Raw genomic sequence first — 20,385 nt, forward strand, 5'->3', positions numbered from 1 at the left:
CAAACGTCGACATCATTGCTGCTTTTGATAGGTGCGTTGTTCTATGCATTAGCTGGGCCATCATGGGGTACAGGGACCGTGGTAGGCAAGTTCTGTTGCTCCCATTTTTAGTCTATTTTACCTTTTCTTCCTTGCTGGCTTGTAACTGTAAAGTCCTTAGCATATTACATTTTTATCAATGTCCAAGTTTTAGTCAATGACTTGTGCCGTCAGTATCTTCTTTCTTCCTTGGCATGAGGGCCGCTGCCTTTGCTGTGCTTTCTGCGAGGGCATTGCCTCTTGCTTCTCAAGTGTAGGAATTGGTGTGAGCTTTCCACTTTGTCAGGTAGGAGTAGGGTCTCCATGAGACTCTGCACTGCTGCACCATTCTTAATTGGCTGTCCTGCTGAGGTAAGAAACTGTCTGGCCTTCCATATTGGGCCGTAATCATGAGCTATGCCAAATGCATACCAGGAGTCAGTGTAAACGTTTGCCGTCTGAGATGTTCTAGACTATTTGGTATTACCTGGTACAGCTCTGTGTCTCTGCCAACATGACTGAGCACACATATAGCATGCAGTGTTGAGGCTTGGTTTGGGGGGCAGAACGTCTGTGAACTTCATTGGCCGACCCAAAGTCCAGATCTCAGTCCCATCGAGCATCTTTGGGACGAACTAGAACACTGTATCTGTGCACGCCCAACACACCCATCATTCCCCGCATCACTATCTGAATCTCCTGAGGAATGGAGGCAAATCTATGGGAATTTGGTGGAGGGTTACTGCAGTCATTGGGGCCAAAGGTGGTCCAACACCCGACTGAAAAATGGGAATAAAATGACATTTACTTTTCTATGAGCGTCCAATACTTCTGCCAACATAGTGTACATAGGATAAAGTAGGTAAAGTCTAAATAACCCACACTGATGCCAACTCTCTTAAAGTCACAGGTGTGTGCTGTAATTATGGGAGGGTAAATATGTGAGGACCGCTGGAAGATGAGTGGTTAATTACCGTGAAAGGCTGGAATCTGAGATAGTGTGCGGAGAGTCAGCGGCTATATATATCCTCACTGTAACCTGAGTCAAAGATTCCAGGGGGAAGAGCAGATCTGAGTTACCAAGTCAGACCCTGGCTGGACAGCACTGGGGTTACGTATCTGCGGAGATCCTTCGCATTGCTGCTAGAGAGGAGGTGAATGGCGTTACGGGAGGTCTAACCACCAGCAGCTGCTCCCACAAGGCAGGTGAGATACTACTTACAGCGCTTACCCCCCTCTGCTCACCGGCTTCATTGTGCGGCCGGCTATATATATATAAGGGCCCGCCTCTCATCGCACCTCCGTTAAAGTCTCCATCTTTATGACCCTATTTTGGTCCTAAGGACGTGACGATTTTTGGAGGATTTTTGTCTCTACTTTTCAAAAGCCTTAACTTTATTAATGTTCTGTCCACACGGCGGCATGAGGGATGTATTTTATGTGACGGGCTGTAGTTTTTATTGGGACCATTTTTTGGGTACATATAATGTATTATTAGCTTTTTATTATTAAAAAAAACATCAATTTTGCCATTATTTTTTCCAGTGTTAATCATACAGCATACGTCACATGATACATGTTGGCTGCAGGTTGATACAATCATACGACAATACGGAAATTAGATACTTTTTAGGTTTTCCCTCTTTTGTACAATAACTCTTTAAAAAATATATATATATTCTTTTTTGCCTCACTGTGTTGAAAGTCTTGTAACTTTATTTACCGTTCCATCGCCGCAGATCTACGATGACTTGTTTTTGTTTGACGAGTTGTAAGTTTAAGCGATATCATTTTTTGATCACTTTTATTGCTGTTCAGTTCATTCTTCGGGTCATTATGGGTACGAGGATACAAAATGTGCAGGTTTTTTAATGACTTTTAAACAAAAAAAGGAAAGTGCGCAAAAAGTTTTTTTTTTGTTTTACTATTTTTCTATTTTTAATGTTTAATCATTTTTATTTTTTAAATTTTATATTTTTTAGATTTTTGTGCACATGAAAAAAAATTGCATTTTGTTCTAACAGTTAAAATAAAAAAACGCTTCACATTCGAATGAAAATTGTGTGTTAATATTGCCCCTGTAATTACACTTAAGGGCTTAGTTAGCGACCGTATTTACACAGGTATTTCGGCGCGTAAGAAAATCGCCCATAAACTGCGCCCAGGCGATGCCATAGTAACATAGTATGTAAGGCTGAATAAAGACATTGTCCATCTAGTCCAGCCTTCTATCCTACTTTGTTGATCCAGAGGAAGGCAAAAAACCCCAAGGCCAGAAACCAATTAGCCCTTTTGGGGGAAAAATTCCTTCCCGACTCCCTGCCGTGGACTTAAATTGTTTCATTCAGACAAACGATTTTTTCGGCATGTAAAATAATCACGTGAGAAAAAATAGGACCCGTGTGACCGTTTTCATTCGTATTTTTTATACATTGCGTGAAAAGATCGGTCTTGCACTATTTATGCCCTGATATGCAGCAAGCTCCAATAGACGTCCATGGCAGCTGGAAAAAAGGGAGGGGAAGGGAGTTACTCTGCGGACAACGCTGGGAGACAGACGGCCCTAATTGGGCATTGTTGGTCATTCCGAGCATTTCATAGCCATCGGTGCTGCGTGTTTTTTTACTTACACACAGCAGCGCCCGGTGTGAGTGGCTTTTAATACGCAAACAACAACCCCACGGGACTCGATCGCATCAAATCTTCGTTGAAGTGATTATACGGTGCGCACAGGCGAACATAAAAACTGCATTCGGTCATGTGAAGGAGGCCTGAGGCTCGTTCACCGGGCGGATTTGAGGTCTGTGTTTTTCCATCCCCACCACAGACAGCTGAAGCCCCCCGGATCTGAGGCATTCAGACGTGCAAAAAGAATCGCAGCGTGTCCCGCTCTGGTCCGTATTATACACTGACTAGCCCATTGAAGTCTATGGTATGGCGTAAAAACGCAGAGAATACACGATACCTGCATACGCACTGCGCATTTACACATGAAGGCCGGAGACAACGAAGGAACCTTCTCGCATTTTAATTTTCTTTTCTATCAAATCAAGCGCAGTGAACATGCGCAAAAAACTGCAAGAACAAAATAAGCAGTAAATGCGCAGAGTTTCGTGAAAATGGTGCGACTTTCATGCACTGAAACTGCATACACCTGCGTAAATGAGCCCTTAGGCTGCCTTCACTGGATTCCATGAATCCCGCCCCCATATCGCGCCCCCCACCATGTGAAAGCCCCTTGGATGCGAGGCGTTTTCATGTGATCCCAGCCGGACTCTCTCAGATCTGTCAGCGGTCACTTTCTGTCCCCATTCACACTCCACGTCAGCCCATTTCTAGGAAGCTGAGCCTGCGGGAGGCTCCGGTGTCTCCTTCAATCCTGAGGTTTGATAGGATATTGTAATATCTATATTTGCCTCGGCTGAACACACCATAGAATCCTCAATGCTGCGCAAATGGCAAGATGGAACAATGCCTCTACAGCGCCACCTATCGTAAGGCAGCACTCCTGCAAACCAATGTCAGACCTTCTAACAAGCCTTGTAACAATGACTGGGAACATGAGCCAAAGCCGGAGTCTAATCCAGAAGGAAAAGAGAATTATGCACAAACGATGCCCTTCCCAACCCGCATCGCAGGCCTCTCACCAGCCAAGTCAGCAACCTACTGCCAAAACCCGTAACAGTCTGTCTGTACATGGTGGTCTCTTCCTTCTGGAGAAGATGCTGGCTTTGGCTCATATTCCCAATCACTGTTAAAAGGTCCAACATTGACTTGTAGAAATGCTGCCCTTCCAATAGGTGGCGCTGTAGAGGCATTGTTCCACCATGCAATTTGCATGAATTTCCCAGAGGTGCATACATGGTCTTATAAGTCTCCTCACACCTTCTAGGTGCTCTCCCTAAGGAGGACCAATACCCTGTCATATGGGGAGAAGCAACACTGTTACTGCATTAGTGATAGAGCCGGTGCCATAGGTTCCGGGTGATCTCTTAGTGGTCAGGCAATAAGTAGGCCATGCAGTGAAGTCTCTGAGATGAACACCCAGATGCAAGTTTTCACTGTAAAAAGTCTAACACTTACATGGAGGAGCTCTACAAAACCACCCAAAAGTCATCCAAACCATGCTCAATGAACAAACACCATGGGGTCAAGAAATGACTCAAATAACAATCATGAAAAATCCGCATATAAGCATATTTAACCCCGACCCCGCTGCAGGCATGTTTTTTATTTTATTTTTTGTTTTCATTTTTCCTACCCATTTTCCCAAAAACCACTAGTGTTATTTTTCCAGTGACATAGTTACATGAGGACATGTTTTTGTGGGACAAGTTGTACTTTTCAATGGTACCATTAAGAATCATAGAATAGTAGAGTTGGAGGGACCTACGGGGTCATCGGGCCCAACCCCCTGCTCAGTGCAGGATTTACTAAATCATCCCAGACTGGCGTATGCCAGCCTCTGAAGACTTCCATTGAAGAACTCCCCACCTCCCGTGGTAACCTGTTCCATTCATTGATTCCCCTCACTGTCTAATATCTAATCTGTGTCTCCTCCCTTTCAGTTTCATCCCATTGCTTCTAGTCTTTCCTTGTGCAGATGAGAATAGGGCTGATCCCTCTGCACTGTTACAGCCCTTCAGATATTTGTAGACCGCTATTAAGTAACTCTTCTCTGAATTTGCTCCAGTTTGTCTGTGTCTTTTTTAAAGTGGGGTGTCCAGAACTGGACCCAGTATTCAAGATGAGGTCTGACTAAGGAAGAGTAGAGGGGGATAATGACCTCATGTGATCTAGACTCCATGCTTCTCTTAATACATCCCAGAATTGTGTTTGCCTTTTTGGCTGCTGCATCACATTGTTGACTCATGTTCAGTCTGTGATCTATTAGTATACCCAAGTCTTTTTCACATGTGCTGCTGCTTTGCCCAATTCCTCCCATTCTGTATGTGCTTTTTTCATTTTTCTTGCCCAGATGTAAGACTTTGCATTTCTCCTTGTTGAATACCATTCTGTTAGTCGCTGCCCACTGTTCAAGCTTTTCTAGATCTTTTTGAATCCTCTCTCTTTCCTAGTGTTATCTATCCCTCCTAGCTTTGTGTTGTTCGCAAATTAGATCAGTTTCCCATTAATTCCCTCCTCCAGATCATTTATAACAATGTTGACCAACACAGGGCCTAGGACAGAGCCTTGTGGTCTCCACTTGATACATTCTTCCACTTGGATGTGCAGCCATTTATGACCACTCTTTGAGTACGATCACTCAGCTAGTTGTGAATCCACCTAACAGTTGCCTTGTCAATGCTATGTTTGGTCAATTTTTCTATAGGTACCTATGAGATACTTTGTAAAATTCTTTACTAAAATCAAGATATACTATATCCACTGCATTTCCCTGATCAACCCAGTTGGTGATTCTGTCATAGAAGGAAATTAGATTCATTGGGCATGACTTGTTTGTTACAAACCCATGCTGGCTCTGGTTAATTACTCCATTTTTATCCAAGTACTTGCATACATGCTGTTTAATAATTTGTTCAAAGATCTTTCCCTGTATAGAAGTCAGGCTCACAGGCCTGTAGTTTCCTGGATCCACCTTCTTCCCTTTTTTTTTGAAGATAGGGATATTTGCCGTTTTCCAATCTTCTATGACTTCTCCTGTTCTCCACAAACTTTCAAAGATTATGGCGAGTGGTTCAGCATTTAGCTCTGCTGCTTCCTTTAGTATCCTAGGATGTAATTCATCTGGACCTTAAGACTTGAATTCATTTAAGTTAGTTAAGTGTTCCCCCACCATCCCTTTGCTTATAGATAGCCTGCATTCTTTTATACCCACAATAGCACAGGGAGATCAGCTGATGTTCCATCTACTTTCTGAGAGAAAACAGATACAAAATAGAAATTTTAAAGTTCGTCCTTCTCAACATCATTCTTAACCAATTCCCCATTTTCATCCTGTAAGAACCAAATAGCATCTTTTTTTTATTGCTTTTGGCCTCTCATACAAGCCCCAATTCATTATCAGCTTTAGCTTTTCTGACACTTGCCCTACAGTTTCTGCAGAACCCATTATATTTTTCTTTAGATATTCCCCCCTCTTTCTATTTGATAAACATATTTTTCTTCCTCTTTAACATGTGTACAAGTTCTGTGTTCATTCATTCTGGTTTCTTTAAATGCTTCCCATTCTGCCTTCTTTTAGGGATTGGTAACCATTTCCAATCCAATTTGTATCCTGAATTTCCTAGGGGGTTTACTCTTTTTCTGCCGTTTATACAATGGCGCTATGTGCTGGCTAAAGCCAGTACTGCATGAGGTGACACGTTAGATAGGCTCCGACAGCAGCGAGGCTGGCAATATACAGTAAGAGAACCCCGATGGATGTCTTCTAACATCGGAGCTGTACAGCCTTAAATCATAATATCTTCAGAGGTCAGACAGTGGATTGGAAAGGGTTAATGATTGTGCTTTGAGAATCTCATTTCACAATATTTCCCAACATCCCGCCATTGGATTCTTCCTCTCCTCTTTCTGAGTTCATTAAAATCTGTCTTTCTGAAATCCAACCTTGAGGTCTGAGTCTTCTTAGGTCTTTCTCCCCTTGTTACCCCACATCCAAGGATATTATGATCACTGCCTCCTAAGGTCCCAGCCACCCTTACTTCCCCAACCATTCCCTTCCTGTTGGTAAGAATTAAGTCCAAGATAGCAGATCCCCTTGTTTTCTCTTCTACCTTCTGGAAGATAAAGTTGTCAGCAAGAGCGGATAAGAATTTGTTGGATCCATTACTTTTACCTGAGAGATTCCCAACAAATGTCTGATGGGTAAAATCTCCCATGATCACTATGTTGGGCTTCTTTGAGAGCTTGGCCATCTGATGTAGAAAGAATTCCTCCATATCTTCTGCTTGTCCAGGCGGCCTATAGTAAATGCCTACAATGGTGTCCTTTCTGTTGTTCTCTCCTTGTATTCTTACCCAAACAGTTTCTACAGAACTCCCAGCTCTAAAGCTTGAATCTCTGTGGAGATGAATGTTCTCCTAACATACAACACAACACCTCCTCCCCTTTTATTAGGTCTGTTTCTTATAAATACATTGTATCCTTCAAGCCTTGTGTTCCAATCATGTGTATCATCCCACCAAGTTTCCGTGATGCCTATGACTTCATATTTCTCTTTCTGTGTTAGGAGCTCCAATTCTCCTTGTTTGTTTCCCACGCTCTGTGCATTTGTGTAGAAACATGTTAGTTTGTGATCGGGGTCTCTTGCTCCTCTACTTTCCTTCAGAATTTCTTGTCTTGTTTTTTCTTTCCACTTCTAATAGCAAGGGTCTCAAATGTATTAATTAGCTGTATATGTTTACCTTTCACTTCCCTTCCCATATAGTTCTAGTTTAAAGCTCTCCTAATGAGTGAAGCAAGGCGTCCACCAAATATATGCTTACCTGTTTTTGTAAGGTGCAGCCAATCTCTAGCAAGCAGTCCATAATATATGTAATTCCCTCCATGGTCTAGGAATCCAAATCTTTGCTGACTGCACCATCAGCGTAGCCAGTTGTTCACCTCTAGAACCCTGTTCCATCTTCTTATTCCATGGCCATCCACTGGGATGATGGATGATAAGACCACCTGTGCTCCTAGTTCCTTCACCTTCTTTCCGAGGTCTTCAAAGTCTCTGCAGATAGTTGCGAGGTCCTTTTTTGCAGTGTCATTTGTCCCTACATGTATTAGTAGGAATGGGTGGTGTTCTGTAGGACTGAAGAGTCTTGACAGCCTATCAGACACATCTTTGATTTGTGCACCTGGAAGACAGCACACCTCTCGTGAGGTTATGTCAGGTCTACGGACAGCAGCCTCTGTTCCTATCAATAGGGAATCCCCCACAACCACCACTCTCCTCTTCTTCTTCACAACAGCACTTCCTTTTCTCTATTCAACAGGACTCTGTACACTTCTTACACAGTTCTTTGTGGGTAGAGTCATTTCTTGCTGTACCTCTTTCTCCTCTGTTCTTTGTTGGTAGTGTCATTTCTTGCTGTACCTCTTTCTCCTCTGCTCTTTGTGGGTAGAGTCATTTCTTGCTGTACCTCTTTCTCCTCTGCTCTGCTCTTTGTGGGTAGAGTCATTTCTTGCTGTACCTCTTGCTCCTCTGCTCTGCTCTTTGTGGGTAGAGTCATTTCTTGTTGTACCACTTTCTCCTCTGCTCTGCTCTTTGTGGGTAGAGTCATTTCTTGCTGTACCTCTTTCTCCTCTGCTCTGCTCTTTGTGGGTAGAGTCATTTCTTGCTGTACCACTTTCTCCTCTGCTCTGCTCTTTGTGGGTAGAGTCATTTCTTGCTGTACCTCTTTCTTCTCTGTTCTTTGTGGGTAGAGTCATTTCTTGCTGTACCTCTTTCTCCTCTCCTCTGTTCTTTGTGGGTAGAGTCATTTCTCGCTGTACCTCTTTCTCCTCTCCTTTGTTCTTTGTGGGTAGAGTCATTTCTTGTTGTACCACTTTCTCCTCTGCTCTGCTCTTTGTGGGTAGAGTCATTTCTTGCTGTACCTCTTTCTTCTCTGTTCTTTGTGGGTAGAGTCATTTCTTGCTGTACCTCTTTCTCCTCTGTTCTTTGTGGGTAGAGTCATTTCTTGCTGTACCTCTTTCTCCTCTCCTCTGTTCTTTGTGGGTAGAGTCATTTCTCGCTGTACCTCTTTCTCCTCTCCTTTGTTCTTTGTGGGTAGAGTCATTTCTTGTTGTACCACTTTCTCCTCTGCTCTGCTCTTTGTGGGTAGAGTCATTTCTTGCTGTACCTCTTTCTTCTCTGTTCTTTGTGGGTAGAGTCATTTCTTGCTGTACCTCTTTCTCCTCTGTTCTTTGTGGGTAGAGTCATTTCTTGCTGTACCTCTTTCTCCTCTCCTCTGTTCTTTGTGGGTAGAGTCATTTCTTGCTGTACCTCTTTCTCCTCTCCTTTGTTCTTTGTGGGTAGAATCATTTCTTGCTGCCCCCTTTTCTCCTTTTGCTCAGGAACAAGTAGCAGGCCCCCCTGCATGAGAACATAGTACTGGTTCCCGAGCAGTATGGGTGCTGGCTGACTCCTGATTCTATGTAATTTGGTGCAGAACAGTAACATAAAGTACATTTTTAACCCCTTAGTCATTTAACCCCTAACTAATTTTAGTGTAAAGAACCAGTTAATCGTTGCCCCCTTTTGTGTCCCAGCAGTCATGGCTTTTTATTCCTTCACCAGTGTAGCTGTCTGACATCTTGTATTGTGCGGCACGAGTTCTAGTTTTTATAGGAACCAGATTTGAGCATATTTGATGTTTTAAGTAACTTCAATTTTTCACTGAAAAAAGTTATTTCGCCATTGTTTTTTTAGATTTATTTTTACAGCGTTCACAGTGAGGCACAAATACTATGTTAGCCCTATTCTATGTGTCATTGTGACTATGACAACACCAAACTTAGCTTTACTTTTACACAATATCAACACTTGTATTCTACAAGAACACGTTTTGTGTGGCACCGCAGGACCAGAACAGGCAGTGCGACGGCTTGCTTTATGTGGGACCATTTGTACTTTTTATTGATACCATTGTGAGGGCTACAAAATGGCGATTTTATTGTTATTTAATGTTATGGAATTTACCATTCTGGATAAATATAAGAACGTGGCACTATCAATCACATGTAGGGTGGGTTTTTTTTTTCAATATGTAAAGCCTTGTATAAGCGGTAAAACTTTAAAAAGTTTTCTGTAAAAACATTGATTCCATGGTCAGCAATGGTATCTGCAGGCTTAAATGCTGTAGAGAAGTGATTAGATTAGCAAGTCCTCATTTTTTCACTCATTTTCTGGGAAACCCATATATGTATGGCAAACAGATAGCAAATAAGCTCTCTAATTTATGTGGGTGATAACATGAACAAAACTTCCTGTCAGCCTTTTCCTGGGACAAGAGAAGAGACAGTAAATCATAAAGTTACTCGGCTGCAGCAGATCCCTCTCCAATCCCCTCTCTGCTCTGCACATTGCAAAGTGGCAGCTAAAAGTTCTGTATTCCCGACCCCACTTCAAACGGCTATAGCTCCGGTTCCTTAAGTGTTACTGAGATGCTTCTGGTGACGATAGCGCTGATAGAACCTGAGCTATATGTGTTTGAATTAAAATGAGCTTTGTTTGTTCAAAACTGGAATGCCCTTTCAGAAAGAACTCAGCCCCTCCTATACTATTACGGGGTCAAAGGGGTTTTCTGGAACTTTACTATTGATGATCTATCCTCAGGATAAGTCATCAACACATCGATGGGGGTCCACTGCTCAGGATCCCCGAAAATCAACTGACTTCAGGCCCACTGCCATTGCAGACAGAGCTGGAAGCAGGTAGCTGTGTCTATTATGCAGCAGCTGGGGTTGGTATTGCATTGAATTCAATGGCAGCTATGCCTGCAGTACCAAACCGGGCCCGCTGTACTATGGACAGAGCTGCCTGTTTCTGCTGTGCCTGCAATGACAGCAGACCTGATATCAGCTGATTGGCAGGGGTCCCGAGCGACAGACTCCTGCCAATTAACTATTGATGACCTATCCTGAAGCATTTTATCTTTGCCTATGTTTGTGGTATTCACATCAGAAAATACCCCGAATATGTTACATAGGGTCGAAATTGCAACAGGGCCCCAATGTCAATTTCCCCCCCTCCCAGCAAATACATAGGCAGGACAAAGTAGGAAGACCAACAAGCTAAATGAACAAAGATATAATAAGCTGAGCAGAGCCTCCTCGGTATATGAATACATGGGGCATATTACATCATGTGGATACCATACAGCCCGACATACATCATGTGAAGTGACCGGCAGAAGGGCTCAGGTAGAGTCGTTACACAGGAGTATGAGGTACGGGCTGCTCATTCATCTTTATGGTGATGTTGTTGGCATGTTGCACCATTGGACGTTTGCCCAGCCGGCTCGGGTTCTCAGGATGTGTTTCCGTTCTCGTTGCGTACAGGCCTCATATCAACAGCTGGGTATAACTTCTCACTACAAGTTGTTGTTTTATATATCAGATGACAGTATAGGATAGTTTTGCTGTCATGTCTCATTGCTGTCTCATTGCTATTATCTTGCACTGTGTGTTGCTGATGTGTTTCTGTACGTCATTCTGGTCATGCGCTTAAAGGGGATGTCCAGTTAGTGGCTGAAATTACATCTTTTCACTCATCCACTGGATGGGTGAAAACTGATTGATCGATGGAGGTCTGAAAGCTGGGACCCAACCAATCCCAAGAACGAGGGGCTTGTGTCCCTTTATTTCACATTGCAGGATCCTTCCCTTCTCCTATTCCTGTAATGTAGTTGCGGCTGAGGCTCCATTCATTTCAATGTCGCAGACAGATAGCAGCGCTATAATCGGCTATTTCCATTGCCCCAACGAAATTAATGGAGCTGCAGACACTCACGTCTCATGTGGTGCAAGCATATGCAGTGTTTTCCAAAACTGAATCCTCAGGATGGGTCATCAGTAGTTGATCGGTTTGGTACTGCTGGCATAGATAGTATTGAATTGAATGGCCTCTGTACCCGCAATACCAAGCCGGGCTGCTGGTGAAAGTGCTGTCTCTCTCCCCCCCCTCAACCGCCCACTCACCCCCACAGCTCCCCCGAATTTTCTCCGACGAGTATGCAGTTACTCAAAAATAGCATTGCTCTCTCGAATAACTGCCCTTACCGAGCATGCTTGCTCATCTCTATTACAAACCCATGCTGGCTCTGGTTAATTACTCCATTTTCATCCAAGTACTTGCATACATGCTGTTTAATAATTTGTTCCAAGATCTTTCCCGATATAGAAGTCAGGCTCACAGGCCTGTAGTTTCCTGAATCCACCTTCTTCCCTTTTTTGAAGATAGGGACAACATTTGCTCTTTTCCAATCTTCTGGGACTTCTGTTCTCCAGGAATTTTCAAAGATTATGGTGAGTGGCTCAGCAATTACCTCTGCTGCTTCCTTTAGTATCCTAGGATGTAATTCATCTGGACCTTGAGACTTGGATTCATGTAAGTTAGCTAAGTGTTCCCTCGCCATCTCTCTGCTTACAGATAGCCTGCATAGAAAACAGATACAAAATAGGAATTTAAAATTTCGGTCTTCTCAGCATCTCACCAATTCCCCATTTTCATCAATTAAATATCTTACAGCATCTTGGACTTTTCTTTCGCCTTTGACCCCCCGAATCATTTTCTATTGCTTTTGGCCTCTCATACAAATCTCAATTCATTATCAGCTTTAGCTTTTCTGTCACTTTCCCTACTGTTTCTGCAGACCTCATTATATTCTTCTTTAGATATTCCCCCTCTTTCCATTTGATAAACATATTTTTCTTTGTTTTTACCACGTCTACAAGTTCTGTGTTCATCCATCCTGGTCTCTTTAAATGCTTCCCATTCTTCCTTCTTTCAGGAATTATTAAATACTAGCTTTTTACCGCGCCTTCGTCCTCGGGGCCTCTACTGCTCTAAGAGCAGCTTGTCCTCCAGCTTGTTGATGCCTTCCTGCCTCAGCGTGGCCATCAGATTCTTGGGTTCTTGTAATTTTTGCAGCTTGAGTTCTGCTAGAACGATGTGCTGGATCTAAATGCGCAGCATATTAAAAGAAAACCAAACAATAGATAGGAAATACGATTATCAAAAGGAAATCATTTCTTACACAGCGGAGGTAAAATAAAAGCTGCACTGTGAACAAAACAAGTCCTCATACAGCTACGCTGATGGATAAATAAAAAAGTTATGATTTTTTGGAAAGCGGGGAGGGAAAACAGAAAATGAAGATTTAAAAAAGGGGCCGTGTCCCCAAGGGGTTAAACAAAAAGTCAGTTTCTTGTCTATTTTCCGTACATCCCAATATTTCCATGAATCAGTCCTGAATGTTGGCCTTACGTGGAAATGAATACTGGTCCGGCAGATTTCCCCTTTTCTTCACTTGCCTTTTCATTTCAGCTCTAGAACACTTCCCGATCTCATGTTCCACCTTTCTAACTTCTACTTCTGAATACCTTCTAGACATAAATTTCTGCGCTAATCTTTCCATATGTGCAAAATGATCCATTTCATTACTACAAAGACATCCTTCCCTTATAGATTATCCCTCAGGGATCCATAAAGACAGAAGGGTGGTGGCTGCCATAGTGCAACAAATTATTTGTATCAATGGGTTCAGAAAACAACGCGGTCACATGACCAGAGCCGTCTGTACCAACTTCCACATCCCGAAGATATACAACACCCTGATGCTTCACCAGCAACACAATTTATCATGACTGTTATTTAAATAGGATACAAACGGTCAGCTTCTGCTCTGAACCCATCTACATATGTAACCCATCATTAATGGACTCTTTAAAAGAAAAATTCACAATGAACTTCTCTTCAAATGAACACATCAGGATATCTGCAATATCTGGAGCTCCGGGGAACCCCGTCGAGCACCCTGCAGGTTTTCCCTTAAATGTGCATGTATCCGGTATGGGATCTGGTCTAGATGTTTGTTTGCTCATGTCTACCTTTGGTGTTCTATATAAATATATATATATGAGTGGATTGTCCAGGGCTGCAACAAAATGACCACCACCCATGCAGCCTGTGGGACGGCATCCTAGAATGGGAGAATGCATCTGTAGACTTGAAGAGGGTGCAGAAGAAAGCCTAATACCACACTGTTTGTTCCTGTCATGCCTATCAAGACCCAACAGTACGGTGTCTGGCCCTGGCCATGGGCCTGACCCCTTGCCCCTCCAGTCTACAGATGCATTTTCCTACCATGTGGCAGGTTTCCACATATGGTGGCTATTTTGTTGCACTCCTGGACAACCCCTTTAAGTACTCATTTCTCAGGAGTCGTGCTAAGCGAAACAAAACGGTAGAACCCCACTTTGTGTTGAACTTTCTAAAAGTTCATTTTGGCTCGGTTTGGCACAAACTTGAACCTCAAGCAGTTCATCTCGGCTGAACCCATTAAAATATCTTATTCCTTCTTCTTCTGTGTTATACATCAGTTTTAGGGGTATTGGTGAAGTTCGAATTCAATTTGAACTAATTCAGACCAAACAAAACCGTTTGCCACATCCGACTTGGTAGGCAACATCAAAAATTACTGTATACCGCAAAACCTTAGTATTGCAGTATATAGTAGACACATTTAAATGATCGCAAGTTCAAGTCCCCTGTGGGGACTAAATAGAAGTATAAAAAACGAATGTAATAAAGCTTTTTAAACAGTTAAATGAGAAAAACAAAATTAAAAGTGAAAAAAAAAACTTTTTCCATTTTTTCCAGTAAAAAAACTAAACAATTAAAAAGCCCACATATTTGGTATTACTGCGTACATAGAAGCTCAAACTATAAAATATCACAATATTTATCCTGCACAGTGAGGGCTGTAAAAACCGACTGAATGCCACAACTGTGATTTTTATTTATTTTTTTTGGGGGGGGGGGGGGCATCCCAGTTCCCAAACAATTTGATTAAAAGTGATCAAAAAGACATAGGTTTCCCAAGATGGTAGTATTAGAAACTACAGCCCACGCCACAAAAAGTGAGCCGTCACACAGCCCAATAAACAATAAAACAACTTCTGAGTCTCAGAATACGGTGATGGAAAGCAATGTTTGTTTAGGAAAAAAATCTAATTTACTTTTTAAAAATAGAAAAGTATTTAAAAACAAATAGATACATTTGGTATCCGGGTAGTCAGACGGACCCATAGAACAAGGTTCATGTCCCTTTTACTGCACTGTGAACGCTGGAAGAACTAAACCTACTAGAAATAGCACCACTGCAATTTTTTTTTTCATTTCCCCGCCTTTAAAAATGTATAAATGTTTTTTGTGCCCGGTGTACAGAACATTAAATGGTAACATTAAAAAATGCAACTCGTCCGGCACAAAGCAAGCCCTCATACGGCCACGTCACTGGGAAAAACTAAATTTAAAGTTAAAGTGGTTAACAGGGACGTCTATGTATCTCGCAGCACTCATCTTGGGATACATTGAGCCAAGAGGAAAGTTAAGGGGGGACACATTTGTAAATTCCCAAATTGCTCCCGCAGGTTGGAAGGTTCTGTAAATGAAGCGATGGGAAGATTCAGGAATTCTGCGCTCTGGTGGAAAAACATGTTCTACCATCAATTTCCAGAGCAGATTCTAGGGCATCTCCAGCGCCGCAGATCCGCTCTGTGTACCGGATCCCGTTTATTTGTAGGACAGGTCTGTACTTGTTTGACTTGGTAAACACTAGGTAGACTTTGGTAAGTCAGTGCAAGCTTTCAGCTCTTTCAATGAGCAGCATGAAAAGTGTTTGTAATCAGGGTCATTCCCAAGGTAACGGGGACTCAGCAGCCATGTGAGACACAGCGGCTCCTCTTACAGGAGCGAGGAGGAAAACAGGCAGCGAGACTAAATACGCACAACATACAGGAGGTTTTAGACGAAAAGATACTACGAGAATCCATCCAAAAACACTTCATCTGAAATCTGATGGATGCTGGGAGAATTAAGATCTGGAGAGAAACTTGAAGATCTATACTGATGAGGCAGAAGACATCCGTGCTGAGGTAAAGAACTGTATGAGCACTAATAGCACAGCTAGGGTGGGAAGCTGAAGTTATCGGTTGGGGCTCTAGCCAGGCTTTTACAGAGCAGAACTACAATAGGATGCAGCACTTGGGCTTAAGATCAGACGTCTGAAAAGACTTAAGAACAAAGATGAAAAGTTCATCAGACATAAGATCAGAGCCTGGGAACCGGGGAGCGAAGAGGGGAAAGCGAGAGATGTCCATGTGTGGGACAAAGAGTTCAGCTATAGTACTGAAAACAAGGCCTACAAGTGCATAAAGGAAGGGGTGAGGGTCTTTGTACCGGGGATGAAGCCTCTCCCCTCTGTATTGGTAACCGCAGAACATCAGCGATTAGTCTTATAATAACTGGAAAACTTTCTCACATATAAAGTTATGTGCAGCAAATATCCCCCTCGATGTTCTTTCTGGTCTTCGCTAGATTACGATCGTTTATACTGCCATGGAGGATCATCTGACACGGCCTTAGTTTCCGTGGCTCATAAATATGGCGCGCCCACTCTCAGTATATTTATGAGTTTCTGTACTTTATGCTATTTGTAGCTTTGTGAGCTTATTTGTTCTGAATGTGGGGTTACACAAGCATCCAGGACAGGCAGGGAGGGCTGCTTGAAAGTACGCCAGGAGCTGTAATCTATAGCCACTATATCCACTTTGCAACATAGTTGCAGATTGGAATGACTTGTAATGATACCAGCGTTGTACAAGTGGATGAAGAAAGATACACATTTTGTTATTTGGAAAAGGTGAATTTAGGAAAGTCCGGATGTTTTGTAAAGAGGTGGTGGGGTCTGCACAGGCAGATCAAGTCCTCAGCAGTGTCCAGCCTTCACTAATCACCTGATACTATGGGGCTTGTTTATAGTTGCTGCAAATGTATCAAGTTTTATACAAAGTGTTCCTGATGCTGTCAATATTCTAAATAGGACTTGGCAAAATGTAATGGCAAAGAAACAGAGTATGGCAGGACGGCTGTGTATATCGGAGGTGTGGCTTGTATGTAAATGAGGTTTTAAAGGGGTTGTAGGAAAGAAAAAAAAATGTTACTGGCTGGGCAGGTGATATTTGTTTTAAAGGTATACTCACCTGTATCTGGTGCCCCGAAACCTCCCGCTGTCCCATCCCATTCTCTGCCGCTGGAGGTGGTAATACATCTTTGTCAGATTTTTTTAACATGACAAGGAAATGGGCTTCACCAGGGATGTGCAGACCTTTTATACACAGCTGTTAGAAAATTGAAAGTCCATCAATTAAATAATTTTAACGATGTGAATGACTTCTATTGAAGATCTGCCACCGATGTTATCAAAATGCCGGTAAATCCCTGTTCGCTGATCGGATCACCTAATATGTGCTGCATGTTATAATTACAATAAGGGCGCCTACCCACTGGCGATTTTTTTTCCTGCGATGTGTTGCGTTTTTTCTCAAGAGCAATTAGTATAGAATGTGTTCTTGTCCATCTGGGTTTTTTTTCCGTTTCGTGGGGTTTTTTCACATAGGAACTGTCAGTTGCATATGTGTCCTTATTTTTCTCTTAATGCACCCATGATTGTCAATGGAGGGCTGCAAAAAACGCCGCGAAAAACGCGCAAAAACGCCGCGTTTTTCACGCGCGAAAATCGGCAACGCCAGTGGGTAGGCGCCCTAAGAGTAAATTTCAACGTATATCCAATACATTTTGGATAGGAAGTTGTGAGTTGTTCAAAAAAGGCCGACAACCTGCATGTGGCTCTGAAAGTGGTACTCCAGATCAAGACTCCCATGGAATAATGATATAGTGGCTGTGTATAATGACATACTGGCTGTGTCTGGTACTGCAGCTCAGTCCCGTTCAACTGAATGTGACTGAACTGCTTGCAAGCCATGTGACCGATGAATGTGATATCACCGGTCTGAGAAGAAGCCCCAGTGCTCACCTGAACGTCACAGCCTCTTCAACCAGCTGATTGGCAGGTATCCCAAATGCTAGACCCCCACTGATCAACCACTGATGATCCGCCCTGAGAACAGGTTATCAATATTTTAGTCCTGAAAAGCCACTCCTTAAAGCATACCGGAGTTTTCAACAAGCCTTCTAAAATACCCCAGGTCCTCCTTACCCTCATTTGCTGCTGTTTGTACCCAGTTTCATGCTCTTAAATTCTGATTTTCAGATTGTCTTCCCCCTTTTTCTGTTTCTCTATTGTTTGCTATCTATTATCAGATAGGAGGTGTGCAGCAAGCCTAGCACTGTGCACTAGTTCACTGTACGGATTTCCTTGCCCTACTTCCCATGATGCATTACACTTTTTCTGGTCCAATCAGCAGGAAGGCAGTATTTGAATGTCCGTCCCTCTAATTTCCTAGAATGTTTCAGGCATTTAGAGACATTCAGGCCAAATGGTTAGTAATCCCACTATAATGTGCGTACATACACCCAGACTGCAACAGCAGAAGAGGCAAAGATTATGGAGATCCTTATCACAGTGTCTGCAGATCTGTCAGCCTGCAGCCTCTGACTAAGTGCATGAGAGATGCCTGGAAAAATAGATCCTCCCCCTGTTGTTATGGAAATGTCCTTGTTACTACAGAGCTCTGTACCTAACGAGGCAGAGTAGATTGCAGAGAAGCTGGGAGACCCCTAGTGGCACCCACTTCAATGTGATTTACAGTGATAAAGCAACAACATGTTTACAGTACGTATGTTACAGAAATGATGAGAGTAACACAAGCAGAAGTTGTCTGAAAGGTTACTGCCCCTTTAAGGTATTTCTCATATTGTACTGGTAAACAAAACTAAAAATATTCTCCAGCTTGAGGGCCTACAAATAAAATAGGAGGCACAGTAGGATCATGTATTTAGTTCAGACTCACAGAAGGCCTCACGATACTTCGCTGTTCTCTTCTGTTACTTGTTAGTTGCATAAAAAAAGCCTAAGAGAGATTTGCATCTAAAAATATTTCGGTTTCACATCTCTGCGGCTCTAGTAGTTATATAAATGCTTTCGGAGGTGCGGGTGTCGATCTTCGGAGAGGTTTGTCTCTCCCGTGACGATGTGAGTCTGGACAGAGCTGTATGTAACAAGAGTCTCGATGTGGATGGTGTGAAGATAGGGGTAAGGGCACATTCACATGTCCCAGTAATGGTGCAGGACGTCTGTGCAGGCTTGTAAAGGGGATGAAAGCGTTAACACCTCATCTTGGGGAAAATGTCATGGTTATTAGGGTTAATTTAGCAAGACTGCCAGGAATGTTAACGCCTCATAGGAAAATGCTAGAATTCCAGTGTTTATTAGTGTAAAAGCCAGTAATGCTGCTAATTAGCAGGCCTAATGCTAGAAATGCTGACTGTTTACCCGGGAAACTGTTCTAGGTGTGTTAGAGGGAGAGACTACACCATCCCCTGACCCACGTACCCCCCCAAGTGTCTCCACACACTTTTTGGGTGTTCTCCTTAAGGAGACACTACACCGCTTCTGACCCACACCATAGGCCTCTCACAGACTAAGCCAGAAGCCTGCTGCACACTGATGTGGGGCAATCACCCCGAAACAGCTGTCTGTGCATGGTCTTGTGGCTTGGTTTCCTATTTCCAATCATTGTTAAGACTCGTTATAAAGTCACTTTGATTTGCAGGAATGCTGCCATCCAATAGGTGGTGCTGCAGAGGTAGTTTTCCATCTTCCTTATTTGCATAAATTACCCAGAGTTACTTGCAGTCGTGGCCAAACGTTTTGAGACGGACACAAATTTTGTTTTTCACAAAGTTTGCTGCTTCAGTGTTTTTAGATGTTTTAGTCGAATGTTTCTATGGTTACTGAAATACAATTATATGCATTTCATACATTTTTTTTACAACTATTGACAAATACATCATGCTTAGGCAAAGACGCCATATTTACAGTGCTGACCTTTATTTTTTAAGACTTCTACAATTCGCTCTGGCATGTTGGATATCAGCTTCTGATGGCAGCACATTCTTGCCTAAAATGTCAATGTTTTGTTCATGAAGCCTCAGGAGCAGCAGCAGACAGGTGTCAGTGCATCTACACACACAGGGAGGTGAAGGCTTCTGGCGGCCGGCCTGGTGTCAAGAAAGGGGAGCAAAGAAGCAACTTCTCTCCCAGAAAAACACCCAGAACAGACTGGCATTCTGCAGGAAGTACGGAGATTGCACTGCAGAGGACGGGGGAAAGGTATTTTCTCTGATGAAGCCCCTGCAGACTGTTTGGGACATCTGGAAGAATGATTGTTCAGAGAAGAGAAGGTGAGCGCTACCACGAGTCCTGTGTCATGCCAACAGTAAAGCATTTTGAGACCCTTCATGTGTGGAGTTGCTTCTCATCCCAGGCAGCAGCTCACTCATAGCCCAAGAACATGGCCATGAATAAAGAATGGGATCTAAACCTCTTCCATGAGCAACTTCTCCCAACTATCCGGGAGCCACTTTTCCCAACCACCCAGGAGCAACTTCTCCCAACCATCTAGAAGCAACTTCTTCTAACCATCCAGGAGAAACTTCTTCCAACCATCCAGGAGAAACTTCTTACAACCATCCAGGAGAAACTTCTTTCAACCATCCAGGAGAAACTTCTTTCAACCATCCAGGAGAAACTTCTTCCAACCGCCCAGGAGCCACTTCTCCCAACCATGCAAAAGCAACTTCTTGCAAGTCCTCCAGGAGCAACTTCTTCCATCCAGTCAGGAGTAATTTGGTGATGAACAAGGCTGTTTCCAGCAATGATAGAGCACCATGTCACAAGCCAGAAGTGATAA

At 43.0% G+C, this 20,385-nt stretch overlaps 1 protein-coding gene across 2 annotated transcripts in view; it reads left to right on the forward strand.

Annotated features, from left to right (window-relative positions):
• The first annotated feature begins 1,113 nt into the window (after positions 1-1,113).
• The window catches only part of USP2 (ubiquitin specific peptidase 2), an 80,093-nt gene continuing 60,821 nt past the window's right edge, over positions 1,114-20,385 (forward strand). The window contains exon 1 of one of the 2 annotated variants that reach the window (XM_066606093.1): positions 1,114-1,224. The gene's annotated coding sequence lies outside the window, so the exon portion shown is untranslated. Of the gene's footprint in view, positions 1,225-15,404; positions 15,607-20,385 lie in introns of those variants that run through there. The other variant, XM_066606092.1, reaches the window with a different exon arrangement.

Source organism: Eleutherodactylus coqui, chromosome 6 (genome assembly GCF_035609145.1).
Source record: "Eleutherodactylus coqui strain aEleCoq1 chromosome 6, aEleCoq1.hap1, whole genome shotgun sequence".
NCBI lineage: Eukaryota > Metazoa > Chordata > Amphibia > Anura > Eleutherodactylidae > Eleutherodactylus > Eleutherodactylus coqui.